Raw genomic sequence first — 15,456 nt, 5'->3', positions numbered from 1 at the left:
TATTTTTGCGTCTCGGACTGAACAAAAATCTTGTGGCCATAGGAAAGGGGTAGTCCAGCTTGTTGCGGTGTTAGGTCTGTCCACCCCAGGAAGGATGGAGGAGGTGCCTAGACTAGATGGAAGGATGGTCAGTTAGGGCCTTGCATCTCGGATGAGCTGTCACTTCTTAATTTACATGTGGTGGAACGGGCACAGAGAGCTTCTGTGCTAAAGTCTGTAACAAATGCTGAGAAAACCTGCAAAGTCCTGCTCCCATTTCCTGCCCTAAATCCCGCACAACAGACCCCGATACCCAGGGCCGGGAGCCAAACACTCTCAAGTCAATGGAAAGATTCCCCTTGACTTTAATGGTCTTTGCATGAGTGCCTAATTCCTTCCTGTTCACAGGCTCTGTTGAACTTGGTTATGGAAACAACTGCAGATATAAAGTGCTGCAGTGAACTGTAAACCCTTCAAAGCAGTGCGATGGCAGATTCTGCTGTCCTCCCAGACAGTTGGAATGGGTTTTGTTTGACAAAAAGCCTGATATATGTTCTTCCAGCCAGCGCCGTGGCTACAGTGTGAATGAGTGTTTTAACAAATATATTCATGCAGACGGGGTTTGTGGTCAGCCCGCTGGGTTTGGAGCCAAGCTCTTCTCAGCAGGATGGGAAACACAGGGAGCCCGTGTCCGTGCTAGGCGAAGCTGAACCTCTGCAGCTTTGACACGCCAGCATCACTCAGAGCTGCGGTCTTGGATCTTGCAGCTTCTAGGGGCTGGTTCAATTCCCTGCCTGCAAAGGCCATGTCACTGGTAGAGACTAGATGTTGCCCAATTTTGTCAGCTCTTTGTGAAATGTAAGAGTTTTGCTCCAGACTGTACCACTGCTGGCTACTGTCCCACCTTGGGCAGGGCTGGCATCTGAAACTGCTGACAGAAGGACATGAGACCCCAGCTCAGCGAGGCACTAGCTTAACCATAAAGATGCCGTGAAGGTCCAGTCCCATCGCTGCGCTGAGCACCCTCCTGCCTGGACTAGGCATCACTCCTGTGCCATCAGCCCACCCCACGCGGTGAGTCAAGCTGAAGGCACCTTCTCGACCACCTTTCTGGCTTGCTCTACAAAACTGTTTGGCAAAACACTTAAAGAGGTGCTTAACTTTAAGGACATAGATGTGTTTCACTGACTTTCCCAGGGATTAAACAAGTGTAAGCATTTGACCGGAGGGGATCTTGGTGCACCTGGCTGTGCGGTGCCATCGAGGGGTGCATGGGATTTCCTCCCTGACCTGGGACTATTGACCAGCACCTCGAAGCAAAAGATCTACCTGCTCTGGTCTAATTGTACAAGGAGCAATAATAGCAGAGAAATTGTTTAGTCTTTATAAAGCCCACAGACACCGAGTCTGACTCTGTTAGAGGAATAGTGACTTTCGCAGGGGATGTGTCTGAGTGTTTGGGAAGAGCAGAAAGTGTTTTCCGATGTGGAGGGTTGCTCAGCTGATTCTCAGGGGACAGGAGCCTGATGACGATTGCTGTTTCTTTCTCTACACCCCAGAAACTTTCTAGATCTAGTTAAGGGTTTAGGTTGTTTTACTTTGCTGTTCAAACCCCAGATGGGTTCTGCCATTTCTTTTTTCCACACACCCAAAGGCAGCCAGGTGTCTGCAGCCCCCACCTGCCCATCCCTCACTCATCATATGCAGCGTCAGTACGAATGTGACCCCATCCACGGCGTGGTCTTAACGGCTTGGGCACAAATCCGCACTCCTGGAGCCACGTTCTGCAAGAGGAACCGAGACCTCACTTTCGCAGCTGTGCATTCCTGAGATGAAAAGGACAGCTCAGGCCCAGGCTGTTTCGTAGCAGAAAATCAGACCTGGGCAATCTATGGAAAAGTCTGGCAGCTGCAAGAGCTGGCTGGCTGCTGGAAAAATCTGTAGCGAGCTCCGTCGGGGTCCCCTCCTGATGCCTTGATTTGGGGAGCGCTCCCCCTCAGATTTCTAACATTTTGAATGCTCGCCCATCGGTCTCACCAGAAGTGTGGCTCTATGAAGACTCCCAGTTCAGAGACGTAGGAATTACAAAGTGCTGGCCTGGCTCTTTTGGAAGGATTATTTGCTTTTTAAAGTCACTGCCTGCAGCCTAGGCTGATCGTTCTGTTGCAGAGGAAAAGAGGCAGCAGACTGAGACATGGATGAAGTAATGAGTTCATCTCTCTGCAATTTAGCCAGGTACACATTTTTTTCCCCTGGAGCTTAATTAAAATGCATACATCTTTCCTCACATTTTTATGAAGCTCAATGGCAAGTAATGGTCACTCTAATTACACTGACATTAACTTGTTTTCACGGCTGAAAAGGACAGATCCAAGGGCAGTATTGTTCCCCTCTGTTTCGTTACTCTGGGATGTGCTATCTCCAGCAAGCAGCTAGAAACCCAGGTTTTATAATCTGGGCCAGCATTCCCATGGGCTGGACTGTGCTGGTGATAGGAGGATAGACTTGTCCAGTGGAAAATATACGCATTTATCTGTGCTGGCTGATAAATCCTTACCCAGCTGATGTTCTTCCTGCTCCGTTTTGCTGGCATTGGCTCTGACCCCATGGACCTCATCCTCTCCGGGGTTTGGAGGTCCCATGGCCAGAGGAGCAGCCCACTTCCATGGCTTGCTGCCTGCTCAGAACCGTCTCCTGCCTGGACTCCTCCTGGTGACCCCAGGGCTCACTGAAGAATAAGGAAAATAAGAATGCAAACAAGTTTGATTGAATAATGAGTTAAGTTTCTTTACCCAGCCACAAAACTGGTCATATTTAGCCAGAGCAATATTAAACAGGGGCCCTCCTGGTCCAACAGAATAGTCTGTTCTACAAAGGAAACCACCAGCTCCGTTGTGGGAGGGATGTCAAGTTGTTGATGGGAACAAGCACAGCGTGATCCTATGGCCTTCCACTCCACTGTGATTTTGGTTACTCCAGACTATAATCAGCACAGCCAGACCAGTCCTCATCGCAGAACGGTTGGCCACTGGCATCAGAGGCTGCTGGTGAGTGCGGCTGGCTGACGTGCCTCGTAGCAATCTTCATGGAGGGTTCATGCGGTCCCAGAAATGTTTTTGTGCTCCTTTGTGATATCTGTCCAGCTTGGTTGCATCCTGCAGGGTTATTGGTTATGAAATGGCTGGTTTTACAGTGACGCTTTTAAAATTCAGCTCTTCTTAATATGGATTTGGTTTTTACTGGTATGAAGTTTGCAGCATTGTTTTCTGCTTGAAATTATTGCTGCTCTAACACGCCAAAGCTCAGGATGTTTTGTTCCATTTTCTCGCCTAAACCTACACCAGTCCCACGAAATCAAAATCTAACCTGAAATACTCAAATGTCTCAAATTGCCCTGCATACATGGGAAATGGACACATTCAGACGTGTCGCCAGGACGGGTGCACTATGAGAGAAGGTTATGCACTATGAGAGAGCGTGTGAGTCCAACATGACTCCACCGGTAGGTGGTTTGAGTCTCAGCCAAGGCAAGGAGGTTGGAAGGAAGCGTACGGCTTCGCTTGGGTGCTTTGTGGCTTGACCATCTGCAAGGAGAATGAATAGGCACCGTCTCTCACATCCACCCCCTCCAATTTAGTGCATGCCTGGAAAAAGGCAGTGGTAGGTGCTGTCTGTATAATAACTGGCATCTGTATGACAAATGGTGCATCTCTAGGGCTTTCCTTTGCAGACTCAGAAAGCCGTGGCTGGAGTGATGGGAACAGCAGAAGAGGTGACTGCAAGACCAGCAGGTTCAAAGAGCTTAGCTCGGCTGCCTATTCTGGGGATGAGTTAATCAGCTATAATATGTGAGGTCTGCAAGGCATGGTGATGAACGGGAGCATACGGAGGGGGAAGGCCATACAGTTAAAAGAGCTCTGGTGATAGCACAAATGTCCTTCTGGCAATGTGATTTATTAGCCTGTGATGGCGTCTTTCACATGAAGTGGCAGATGCCTCATCATACACGACATTTAATGCAGGATGAGAGTGGTTTCACTGCAGGAAACCATTCTCTATCTGCAAGGGAGGCACTAGGCAGGCTGGACCGAGCTGGAAGCACCAGTTCTGTGACTGCCATGGCTCGCAGCATGCTCGCCATCGGAAAGGGAATTTTTAAAATCAGATTTTTATTAGGTGCCTAATTGACTCATCATCCCTGTCCCCCCCCATGCACACATATTTGCACTGCCCTGAAATGTGAGCTTAACGAGGCTGGTGAGAAATGTTTTCTGAATATAGCTGGGGAGAGAGAGGAGTGAGGAGGGTGAAGGAGCAAATTCATCCCATTTTTTAAAACAGAAGATTGTAAAAGACTAAAAAAACACCCATCCAAAAAAAAAACCCCAACAACAAAAAGAAGTTGTGGTTTCTTAAGCCAGTTTGCATTCCTGGAAGTTGATGACGCCCTGGATTACTGTTGTTTTTTTAGACATCTTTCAATTTTTTTAGGATAGTTTGTCTGTAGTGTGGGTATGTGTGGGCAGAGAACTGGGGAATATGCAGAAGGGGAAAAAAAGCTAAAAATGGGTAGGAACAGGCTGACTGCATATGCTTTTTTTTTTTTTTAAATAAAGAGCTTGAAGTTGTTAAAGATTTGAGGATGTGGGGGTGGAACGCAAGCATGGCAAAGGAAGTCAATCCTGAAGACCACATCTAATACAGGATCTTTTGTGCTTCATTAAACATCGTGCCTCCTTGGCTACAGGAGAGCTGTGTCTCAGTTTGCAAAATAATCAGTCCAAACTTCTGATTTATGTCACTTGGAAGCTGCCCTCTCTGCAGAGAGAAGGGAATGCAGCCAAGCCATTTCAGGCCAACGTGCTGGGACTGTGATGGCATGGTGGTCTTGCAGGTCTTGTATCAGTGCCACCAGGAAATTTGTTTCTTTTTGCTGTCCAGTTTTGGTGTCACATCTCATTTTGGCATTTTTGCTTAGAAAACAGTCATCATCTTCAGGAAGTACTTCTCTTTCCTTCGTGTTACTCAGGCTCGGGCTGAGCTAAGCCTCACCATTCTCCACAAGAGGCTGATGCTTTGCTCTTTGTCCAAGAAATGAAGAGTTAGCTCAGCCGGTCCCCGAGTGGGACAGAGGGAAGGTGGGGAGTCAGAGGGCCAAGGTCTCCTCCCGTTTACGTGAGCGTGTAATAGCCAGAGCATGTTCTGGCTATTCTGCTAATTTCCTGATGGTTGCTCTGGATTTTTATTGCTTGCACTGAAAGAAAGGTCTGGTCTGTAGTTTGAACATCTAGAGGGGAAAAAAATAGGTGCTGCATTGGTGTCTGAAGGAGAAATCTCTTTGCCCGCTCTGCCAGGGTGTGCGATGGTTTCCTGGGAAGAACGGCTCTGCGCTGGCAGGGACTTTGGCTCAGGCACCCGGCGGCTGTGCCCTGCCCGGAGGTGGCAGCTACAAGAGGAGTGGGTGCTGTCGCTGCCAGGTGAAAAACACCCATTAAATTTTCACTCCAAGCTCTTCTCCACCCTGAAGCTCTGTAGACATGCCAAGATCACAGGGGTTTTTTTTTTTCCTGTTACCAAAGCAGAGGCTGACGTTCCCAGTAAGTGTATCCAACGAGTCTGTTCTTTGCTCGTTGCTTCTTTCCAATACAATAAGGCCTTTCTGGAAAATTTCAGATTAGCTCTTTCCTTTTTTTATTTCTTTTCTTTTTTTTTTTTTCCCCCTCAGCTGGGAGCTTCCTTTTAAAACATTAATATCTGTATTATTTTTTTCCCTCAGCAGGTTAATTAATACTTGATTCATCACCTCGAAAGCTAAAGGATATTTATCCAGATCATGAAGGAAATGAATGCCTTCTATAAATAACTGCAGCAACACTCGCTAGCGCTCACTGACAACCCATCTTTATTTATGCTCCTTCTTCTTCAGGAAACGAACTCTGCTCCGCTCTAGAGGAGTTAATCCTAACCTTTTCCCAGCGTTGGTTTTGCACTGGCCTGGCTCAGTGTTTTCCTACTTGAGCTTTACTTTGTAAACATGGTGCCTTTTTCTGAGGGAAAAGGGCAGCGTTTGTGGAGAGAGACCCAGACAGTACGGCGTAATTGCTCCAGCCTGGGCCAGCAAAGGCCATTTGAGACCTTGGGTGTTTTCATGGGCTGGGAGGTCCCTGGCACTCTCTGAAATGTTGTTTAGTTTTGGCTATTGAAAAAAAAATTGGAAAGCCCTCTCAGAGTTCCCATCTGCTTTAAATAAATGGTGTTTATTGTCTTTGACTCCAGCTCTCCAGCTATTATCATTGGTGACCTTAATTAGGAGCATATTAAAAGTCAAGTCTAGTTTGTCACTCAAATGTACAGAACAAAAAAGTTATTATTTACTTTTGCTGTTAACGTGCATGTTCCTCCTGGGTGCTGCTCTGCATCCACGAGAGCGTTTGGCTGCTCACCGGAGAGGAACGTCCTCGTTGTCCCTGTGGACTTCAAGGGCAGAAGTAACTGGGTGGGCGCTGGGAAGCCGAACAAGGGGTCTGAGGGGCACAGACGTGGCATGGGAGTCGCAGTGGATGCTGGAGGCCAACCAAAGCATGACCTGTTGTAATGTGGTACCTTGGGCATCATGCGCCAGGTCCTGCATCTCTGTTACGGGTCTAATGCTGCTCTCATGGCTCCAGAGGGGCTGGGGGCTGCCAAGAGCTCTACGTGCTTGTCCAGACCAAGGCTGGAAAAACATTGCTGACGTCATTTCTAGGCTCCTGACCTCACTGCAGTAAAACCCAGTGGACAGCTTGCCCTGGAGTCTGCAGGGTGGACTTTTCGTCACTTCAGCAATGACACTTGTTTTGAGACAGGATGAGGGGAACCAAATGAGCTCATCCCTCCTGTGTTGCTCAGTCTCTTGATTTTCATCATAAATGATGCACTCGGTGAGGCTGCCTCCAGGAAGCACCAGCCTCTGGAGTCACATGACTGTGTAAAAATCTCAGCTTTTCGTCATTTCCCTCATGAAAATGTGAGCTGAAAGCTTCAGGCACAAAGGAGCAGCTAGACATTTTTTATGATTGTTTTAAAAGTCTATGCTGCTTAAGATGACCTTACAGGTTTGTGGGGTGGTTTTTGTTTTTTTTTCCAGGGACATTGGCTCATGAATTTTTAATTCTTGAGCTTGGCAGCACTGGTTGAATTAGAAAAAGAACAACTGATTTTAATGAGTGTAAGATTAATGCAGATGAGCTTGACTGAAACTGTGATCCAGCTGAGGAGGGAGGATTGTCTCACTTCACATACCAGCTTCCTCCTCGGTGGGCTCTTATGTTGCAAGCATTACCACAGCAGAGCACGTTCTCATCACTGGCCAATACCTGGGGGAAAGATGCTCGTTAAACAGCCCGGTTCATACAGGATATTTTGCACGTTAACCCTTGGCAGCTGCCCTGGACCCTCACAGTCCTGCAAGGTGGACTGCGGTCCTGAGCGTGCGAGTGGGGAGGAAGGAGGGTGCGGATGGATGTGCACTGGTGGAGGAGAAACCTGCCTTGACTCTGGGCCAGTGTCTGCTGGGTGGGAAGGAGAAGACTTTTGGCTGTTGCGTGGAGCCATCACAGCTCCAAGCAAGGTCAGGAACTCCATCTGGTGCCTATCCCTCGCTGGAGAGCTGTTTTATTTGTTTGAAGTGCTTAGCACTGTGGGTCATATAAATAGCAGTTACCGATAGGAGAGAGCTGCCGTCCCAGAACATCCCTGCACTGGGCAGAGCTCTCGCAGTGCCCCGAGGAACCTGTTAGCTCCATGACTTCTGTCCTACACACCTGAAATTAGATATTTGTATAGTGAGTGGTTTTACTACCTGAGCAATAAGGAAAGATGGGGGAGGCTGAGCTGAACTAATTTTATTTGTTTCTGTGGGCAACTGGCAGTTTTATATCTCTGTTTTATTTTTTTATATGTTTTAATCAGGTAGTGCTTTCAGAGATCGCTTCGCTGCAGGTTTTACCTGCTTGGGCTCTCAAGCAAATGTAGCAGGAGCATTCATGAGCAGAATGTGGTGAGCCATAAATAATGAGGAGCGTCCCAGGAAAGCATCGGAGGAGAAGGATGGCCTGGCAGCTGGTGAGCTCGTGTGTCCAGCTTTACAGGGACCTCCTGCCTGACCACAGGTAAAGCACAGCATCGTGCTCTGCCTCAGCATCCCACCCTCGGAGCGGAAGGAAGAGCCATGCAAGATGTGTTAGCAGTCCCCAACCCAAGGGCTTCTTGGTGTCCGCATGACCCCATGCATCCTATGGGAATTAAAAGCTCGAAGAGCAGAGACTGCTCAGCAAAATCCTGGGACCGCAGAGGTAGATGGAGAGGACATTATTATGAGTCTGTTTTGAAGCTGCAGTTTTGCAGATCTCAGGGGTCTAGAAGGGAAATATGTGAGGTCAAAGGGGTCCCTGGGACAAAAGTGCTGTACCCCAAATTTAGAAGAACTTGAAAGACTGCATCAAAAATAACAGTATGCTCACTGCGCTCTTCCCAGGTGCTGGAGGGTCAAGGATGTCTCTGTGCTGGGGCTTGGGACCACACAGGCGTAGGAATGCCCTGCAGTGGGAGGCATTTTTCCGGAAGCTTATCCTGAACTTTTAAAGGCTTTTTTTTTTTTTTTCTGCTTCAAAACCTGTATATTATAAAGCAAAATCCCCCATGTTGTTAGCATCACTTTCAACCAGCAGCAATCATTAGATCCTGAGTCTGTTGCCAGCAGCATTGCTGGTGATTTACCTCATTTGCTGCAAGGCTAAAGGACGAGCCTGTTTCCCCCTTTGCTGAGCTTCCCACGCTGCCTCTTTGCTCACAAGGAAGCAAAATCCCTACAAAAATTGGGCTGCCACCACATCAGGAGACTGCCAACAACCTCCTCCAGGTGCAGCTGTCCTGGAACGCATTTAAAAACCCACCCTAAACCCATTCCTCCTCCTCTGCATTTTTTTCCCAATACATTTTCCTGAGGTCCCGGTGCCGGTTTGCAGGGATGGCCACCCTCTGCTACCGGCCAGGTGGCTGGTGGCATGTCCTGTGACAGAGCAACCTGCCCTCATCCTGCCGACGTGCTTTGTTTGCCGTGCTCGGTTTTGCTCCCCTGCTAACCCCATCACGCTGCTCCTATTTTTAATACCAAGCGATAAACCCGCCTCTTTGCTGTGTCTCACACACGTTGCGAGCGGCGCAAGGTATTAAGTTGAGCACGTCTGTGTTTAGCACCTGCCAGGGGTGGCCCGGCGAGGAATGCATCGGCTCTTCCGTGCTGCCAGCCCCGAACTGCAGCGGTTCTTCTTCGTCCATCGGAGATGCCTTCCTCAACAGCACCAAATTCTCCCTGCCTGACAGAAGGTTGGGTTTGGGTTTTTTTTTTTTTTTCCAGCTTGCACTGAAAAGCAGTTCCTGAAGTGGGTATCATTCATCCCGATGCCAGAAAAGGGGAGGAGGAGACGCGAATGTTGCTGCATCCCAGCATCTGCCCTGGTTCAGTGCAGGCAGCAGTGAGCTGTGGCTTGGGGGAACCCCCGCCCACCCAAGGGTGCTCCTGGTAAGAGTGGGTGCCACTGAAATCTGCAGCACATTTTTTTCCCCTTTCAGCAATTCCTTTTATTTTTTTCCTGGGCTGAACTTAAAGTTTGGGCTTTGTTTTTTTTAAAAAAATTTTATAGGGCTTTTATTGCCATAACAGGGATACCGGGGTGGAACATCTGATCACTGGGATAAACACGTCCCAAAATAAAGGGTTTGCACATCCTGTTTTTAAAGCTGGTCTTGCAAAATGTTCAAAAGCTTTTCTATTTAGCTAACATTTCAGTGTCTGTAAATGGTTGAAACTTTTTCCAGCTATTGTTAATGGCAGTATCTATAACTCATTGGCTGTGATATTGCACATTCAAAATAAGGAAGAATAAATAAATACATGAAGTAAAACACAATGTCTCAGCTATGTTCCCTGGTGTTATGCTGGGAAAAGCTACTGACTACAAGGCCCCGGCACTCCTGTAGTTATTTCAGGCAGAACAGGTTGCAAATATGCCAGGAAAACTTGTACTCTAGGACTTTATCCTCCTGGGATGTATCCTGAAATGGACAGGGAGCTGGCCTGGGAGGTGAGACTGGGTGAGTTTTGTGTCTTCACAGCTTCAGCGATGTGCTGCAAACACCTGGGTCAGGACCCTGGTCCCCAGCCCTCCCCACTGAAGTCACTGGAAAAGGTCCCAGTGCTGCGACGGAGCCAGCATCCCTGTGGGTTGTCGGGTCAGGATGTTCACGGCATCTTGCTGACGGCAGGACAGGGCAGCTGTGAAATGTTCTGCTTTGCAGTGCTTTGCCTTTGGTTAATGAAGAGTGGTCAGAGAAGGGAACTGGCTCCATGCCATCACGTACCGGAGAATTACATCTTCTTTGGCTGGATGATGAGTTCCTTCTGCTTTTGAGAAGGACAAGCCCTGCGGCCACATCAACCACTGCCTGTGGGCTTCTGTGTGGGGAGAGTGCCACTTGCTGTCGGGTCGGGGAGGCAAGAGATGCTCTGGCCACGTGCTGAGCTGCGGTTAGTGTGGTACCCATCCTGCTGCAACCAGGAGGAAGCCCCAGGAGGTAAATGCTAATTTATGCTGCATACCGTCCCTATTGGGCCCTGTGCTGACCAGTCAGTAACGCAGAAGTCGTCTGTGGTCTGCGCTGGGTTTTACTGACTGTGACAGTGGGGAACAGTCCAAATATACCCATAAACAATTGGGGGCGGGCACTTCATTACTGTGGCAAGTTAGGAGTGTGACATGAACGCAGGGACCTGCAAAAGTGGAGAGTTAAAAGGCACTTGGGACTTGTTTTCCAGGTGAGTTTATGGGATGCTGCTTTAGCCTCACCCTCCCTGTTTACTGCAGGGCACCAGCTGCCTTAAAATTGGGCCATTTGTTTCTTGTGGCTGCTGAGGTCAGTCTGGCAGCAGAAAGGCTGGGGCATTGGACCTGGAGCTGTGTTTTTTCCAATGGATTTGGGAAGTGAGTGACTAATATCACGGTAAACAAGCAGGGCCAGGTTTGCTGCAGTCGTCAGCATCCCACTGCTGGTGGCAGCCATGGTGGGACGGGCTGGTGGCAGCTGCCCGCTCTTGGTTTGGGAAAAGATTAAAATAGCAATGTGAGGAGCAAGCAAGGCACTGATGGAGGGTCTTACTGCCGTCTCTTTGTCGTGCAAAAATGATGGAATAGAAATGTGTCCCCAGCTCTCTGCTTAGCCCCTCCCGAGCCCTGGGCCAGCCATGGCACCGTCCCCTTCCCAGATCCCAGAGGATGCTGCACCCCCCTCTCTGCAAGGGCTTGTTCCTTGCAAGGCGCAGCGCAGAGGAGTTAAAATGTCTCATTACAGAGGAAAAGACACGGTTCTGATTTAATCTGGCTGCACGTGGAAGAGCCCTCCCTGGCTCTTGCAGAAGGGCTCCTCTCTCCTGGAGTTAGTCATGCAAAAAAGATTTCAGGAGGGTCTCCTGGAGTGTCTCCCACTGTGTGCCGTGGTACCGCAGTAATAGTCATTACTGGCTGCAATTGCAGATTTTTCCAGTCTCAGGGATGCTATGTGCACACGTTCAGGCTCTCTCCTCCTGCGTGCAGACGCCAGCTCGCCCTTCCCTTCGGTGTGTGTATGGAGCAGTCGGTGTGCTGGGGGCAGCCCAGGAGCAAAGAGAGCGCGTAAGAGTCTGTCCCAGCTAGATTGTCAGCTTTCTTCTGAGAGAAAACATATCCCTGGTGCCTGAAAAAGCCACCTGGTGACTTACGGCTTCAACAGATTTCATCTGAGGAAAATCCTTATGAAGGAAGAACTAAAGGAAGGCATTGCAGTTCTACACCCAATTTTTTAGACCTGGTTTCTAAAAAAAAAAGCAGCGGGGTCTGAGGTGGACACTGGGCAGCATCAGAGAGAGCAGCCTGGGGCTGGGGTTTGTTCATTCCTCACTAACAGGGGACAACAACGTTTGTGGTGTGCTGACAATGAGTGGGGCTCGAATTCGGCATTTCTGTTGAAACTGGGAGAAATCCCTCCGGCACCGCTGGCGGGAGTGATGGGGGTGGCTGACCTGGTGGGTGGAGGGGCTGCAGAGAGCACAGCACTGCGAGGCTACGTGGGTCGCTACTTCTTCGTACCTGCTGCTGTTAGCAAGCTTTAACATCCCGATGTACACTGCCGATGAGACTAAGAGGAGGAAGGGAGGCTGTTGCATGAGCACGAGGGGAAAAATGCCTCTTCTCCACTGTTTGTCCTGGCTACAGACATGGGAACTTCAGCACAAGAACCTACAGGCAAGGCTCCAAGAAAGCATCCCAGGCTTGCAGCACCTGAGGAGGTGAGAAAGAGAGAGGGAAGCTGTGATTCATTCCTGCTGCTCGTAGCTGGAGCTGGCTGCAGGGATCAACCCTGTGGGAACATTCAGGTCTGAGCTTTGTGGCTTCATCGGATCTGGACTTTGAACATTCACACTAATATCTCCGTAATGAGAACAGAGCAGCAAGAAGCTATCATGATAGCTTTGTGAAGCTAGCTGGGCACCTAGCACCGACAGTCTAAATACAGCTCTATCTTCCCCCTGCAGCAGACAGCCTGAGCTGCTCATCACTGTTGTTCCACCCAAGGACGTGAGCTTAGGGAGGCAGAAAGCCCCAACCAGCCAAATTTCTGCCTGGAACTGTTTGCTTTGGATCATTACTTATTTATTTCTTTTTACACCCATCTTCCAGCAGAATTAAAGGCAGTAATGGGAAGAGAGCCCTGTAACACTGCTTGCACAGTCTTAAAGTGCTTTATGCTCATCGCAGTTCTCATCCTTACAGCACCTTTGGGAAGAGAGACAACATTCAAATGCCCGTTTTTACAGCACCACGCACTCAGCACTGCAGAGGAAGAAATCTTTAGTAATGCTGGCTCTGGAGAGAAAATATGAATATATGTGAGTTGCACGTATCCAATCTCATTGCAGTGAGCTCAGGAAGGTGCAATTATTCTTATTTGTGTGCTCATATGTGATTTAGAGTGACTAATTGCTGAGAATTCCTCCCTCCTCCTAGCTGTCTGCAAAAGAAATGATTTCAAAGCACAATAATTGCGGCCACTGCCAAAGGGAACAGGAGATAAAAGCAACTCCTATTACCTCCAAATGCCCCCAGATGTGTTCCTTGTCCATCGCAACAGACACGGTTTGTCCTGGAATAATGCATCGACTATATATTTGATCTTTCACCCAAAGATCTAAAATTGCTTTCCAATGAACCGTTAGCTGAGGGATCCCCACACAGCCCTGATTAGATAGGCAAGAAGACATGGAAGCTGTGGAACAGCCCAGCTTTGTAGCACTGGGAGGGAATGACACGCTCCATGGGGAAGCTACAGCTGCAGGAGCTGGGAAGGGACAAGGAGGTCAAGCTCCCTGGTTTGAGGATGCTTTGGACACGTTACGGTGATGCTACAGCCTCCTGCTCTGAGCTCGGTGCTGTCGGTAGCCACCTGAGGTAGCTGTATAAAGGCTGCCGGGTAGCTTTCTGTGTGAGATTCAGGGGCCTGCAGTCGTTAAAGCACTTCACACCCCAAAAACCACAGGCAAAGCCTCCTCAGCGCTGTTATCCACCAGCGTCCGCAGCATCTCCCCAGCCTGGCCGGGGCCGGTGCTGCACTGCAAACCTGGCCGGGCAGACATGTCAAGGGAAGTAATTTTTTTTTTTTTTTTGGCTTTTTTGGCTTTTTCACATTCTCAGCTTGTGACTCAGTTATCAACTGTTGTTACCTTCACATCTCTGGCAGATCAAGAGAGGACCACTGCATTAGTTCTGTGTCACCAAGGAGAACTTAAATATTGTGATTAAAAAATTCCAGTCTCGCATAGTCTACTCACACATGCAGGAAGAAACCTTTGCAATTAGATTCCCTGTGCACCGGCAGGAGGGCAGAAGTTCCTCCTTTTTTTTTTTTCTCTCTTTTTTTTCCATGACTATATTCTTTGGTGATTTTAGAGCAGCAGGGAGAAGAAAAAAAAAAAAAAAGCCTGTTTGATTTTCTTCATTATGCTAAGCCTGGTTTTATTTTCTGATTGCCAAAGCATGATAAATGGAACAGATATTACCTAGAGATTTTCAAAGATTTGCTTTCAAATTTTGTTTTTCCTGAGCCTCATTAAGTGTGCAGCTTTTATCTACGGTTTATTCTTATGGTAACGTAGCATTGCCGTATATTAATAGCTATATTTTTTCATTTGAAATCAAAAGCAGATAGGTGCTTCTCATGTTTTGCTTTCAAATCCTATTTAAAAAAATATTGATCGTGTGTGTTGTTTTTCTTTTCCTCTGACCCTGCTGGCTCTGTAAAGGACGGTCACTAACAAAATGCTTTCAGTCCTGGATCTTTGTGCATTACTGGGTGCAGTTTTGTAGATTTGGGGACAGATGTGGGAAGGTATAATGCATGATAAAAGAAAAATGTGGTTTCCAACAGAGAGACAGGCAAGAAAAATAAGATTTAAAGGCAGGATCTCTACAATTAGGGGGTACAGAGCAGCTCAGACATGATAAGATAGCCCGTGATGTGCCTAGGCACACCTTTCAGGATGCCACTGAAAGATCTTGCCCTCCATGACTTAAAGAGAAATGTCCAAAATGATCTCCTGGCTGAGAGCCCCCCAGCACAGCCTGTGCGCTGCTCTCTAGGACAGGTCTGGAGGAGGGTGGCAGGGTCGGGTCGTGAGGACAGCATGGGGGACACGCACAAAAGCCACCCTAACATACCTGATGGTGTTTCTTCTGCTGGACCCAAGAGAACTGACCCACCTTCTGGGTTATCCAGGTGTGCATCTTCCTCTCTCTGTGCCCATCCTTCATCCCACAGAGGTCTTGGGACAGCTTGAAGATGTGATGAAAAGCTCTCCTACCCGGTACGGGGAGCAGCTTCGTCACGCTCCTCAGGATGGTATGACAGTGCAGGTGCTGGCTGTGTCCTCCAAGTTCCTGGGGAAGGTGCTGGAGATAAAGGCCCAAGGTAAGGTTCTCTGCTGATGCCCTGCCTTGTTATCATAGGAATGGGAAACACGGGTGCACAGAGTGAGGTGGGGACAGCCCACCCATAGGGTGCCACTGCACCAACCCCAGCCATGCTGGGAGCACCATGACCTGGTGCAAAGGTGAGCTTGGACCAGCCCAGACCTGTCTCCAAGACTCAAGGTGCTCCTCATGACATTGTCCTCCAGACATGACCCCAGGAGCTTTGCTTGAACTGGAAAGCAGCTCATTTGGAAAGGTTTTCTGTAGTTCCTCCAGAGCCACTCAACGAGCTCTAATAATAACTAACTGCCTTTCTATTTATAAATGAGAACAGCAGCGAGGAACTCGGCTCACATGGCTGGGGCCACCGCAGCCCTGGTGCTCCCACCCTCTGCCATCGAGCTGTTCATCTCCACTGTCGTGCCGGGGCCCCAGCAGC

The 15,456-nt window shown here is 48.7% G+C and overlaps 2 long non-coding RNA genes across 4 annotated transcripts in view; one reads left to right on the top strand and one right to left on the bottom strand.

The window, feature by feature from the left end:
* The window catches only part of LOC129214788 (uncharacterized), a 23,080-nt gene extending 13,156 nt beyond the window's left edge, over positions 1–9,924 (top strand). For 2 of the 3 annotated variants that reach the window (XR_008579810.1, XR_008579809.1), the window contains exon 2: positions 7,930–9,924. This is a non-coding gene — a long non-coding RNA (uncharacterized LOC129214788). Of the gene's footprint in view, positions 1–7,447; positions 7,803–7,929 lie in introns of those variants that run through there. The other variant, XR_008579808.1, reaches the window with a different exon arrangement.
* LOC129214789 (uncharacterized) lies at positions 9,655–15,456 on the bottom strand. The gene is made up of 2 exons (XR_008579811.1): positions 14,766–15,456; positions 9,655–12,332 (listed from the first exon to the last, which is right to left on the bottom strand). It is a non-coding gene; the product is annotated as an uncharacterized LOC129214789 (long non-coding RNA).

Source organism: Grus americana, chromosome 18 (genome assembly GCF_028858705.1).
Source record: "Grus americana isolate bGruAme1 chromosome 18, bGruAme1.mat, whole genome shotgun sequence".
Lineage (NCBI taxonomy): Eukaryota > Metazoa > Chordata > Aves > Gruiformes > Gruidae > Grus > Grus americana.
This window is presented reverse-complemented; position numbering and strand designations above follow the sequence as displayed.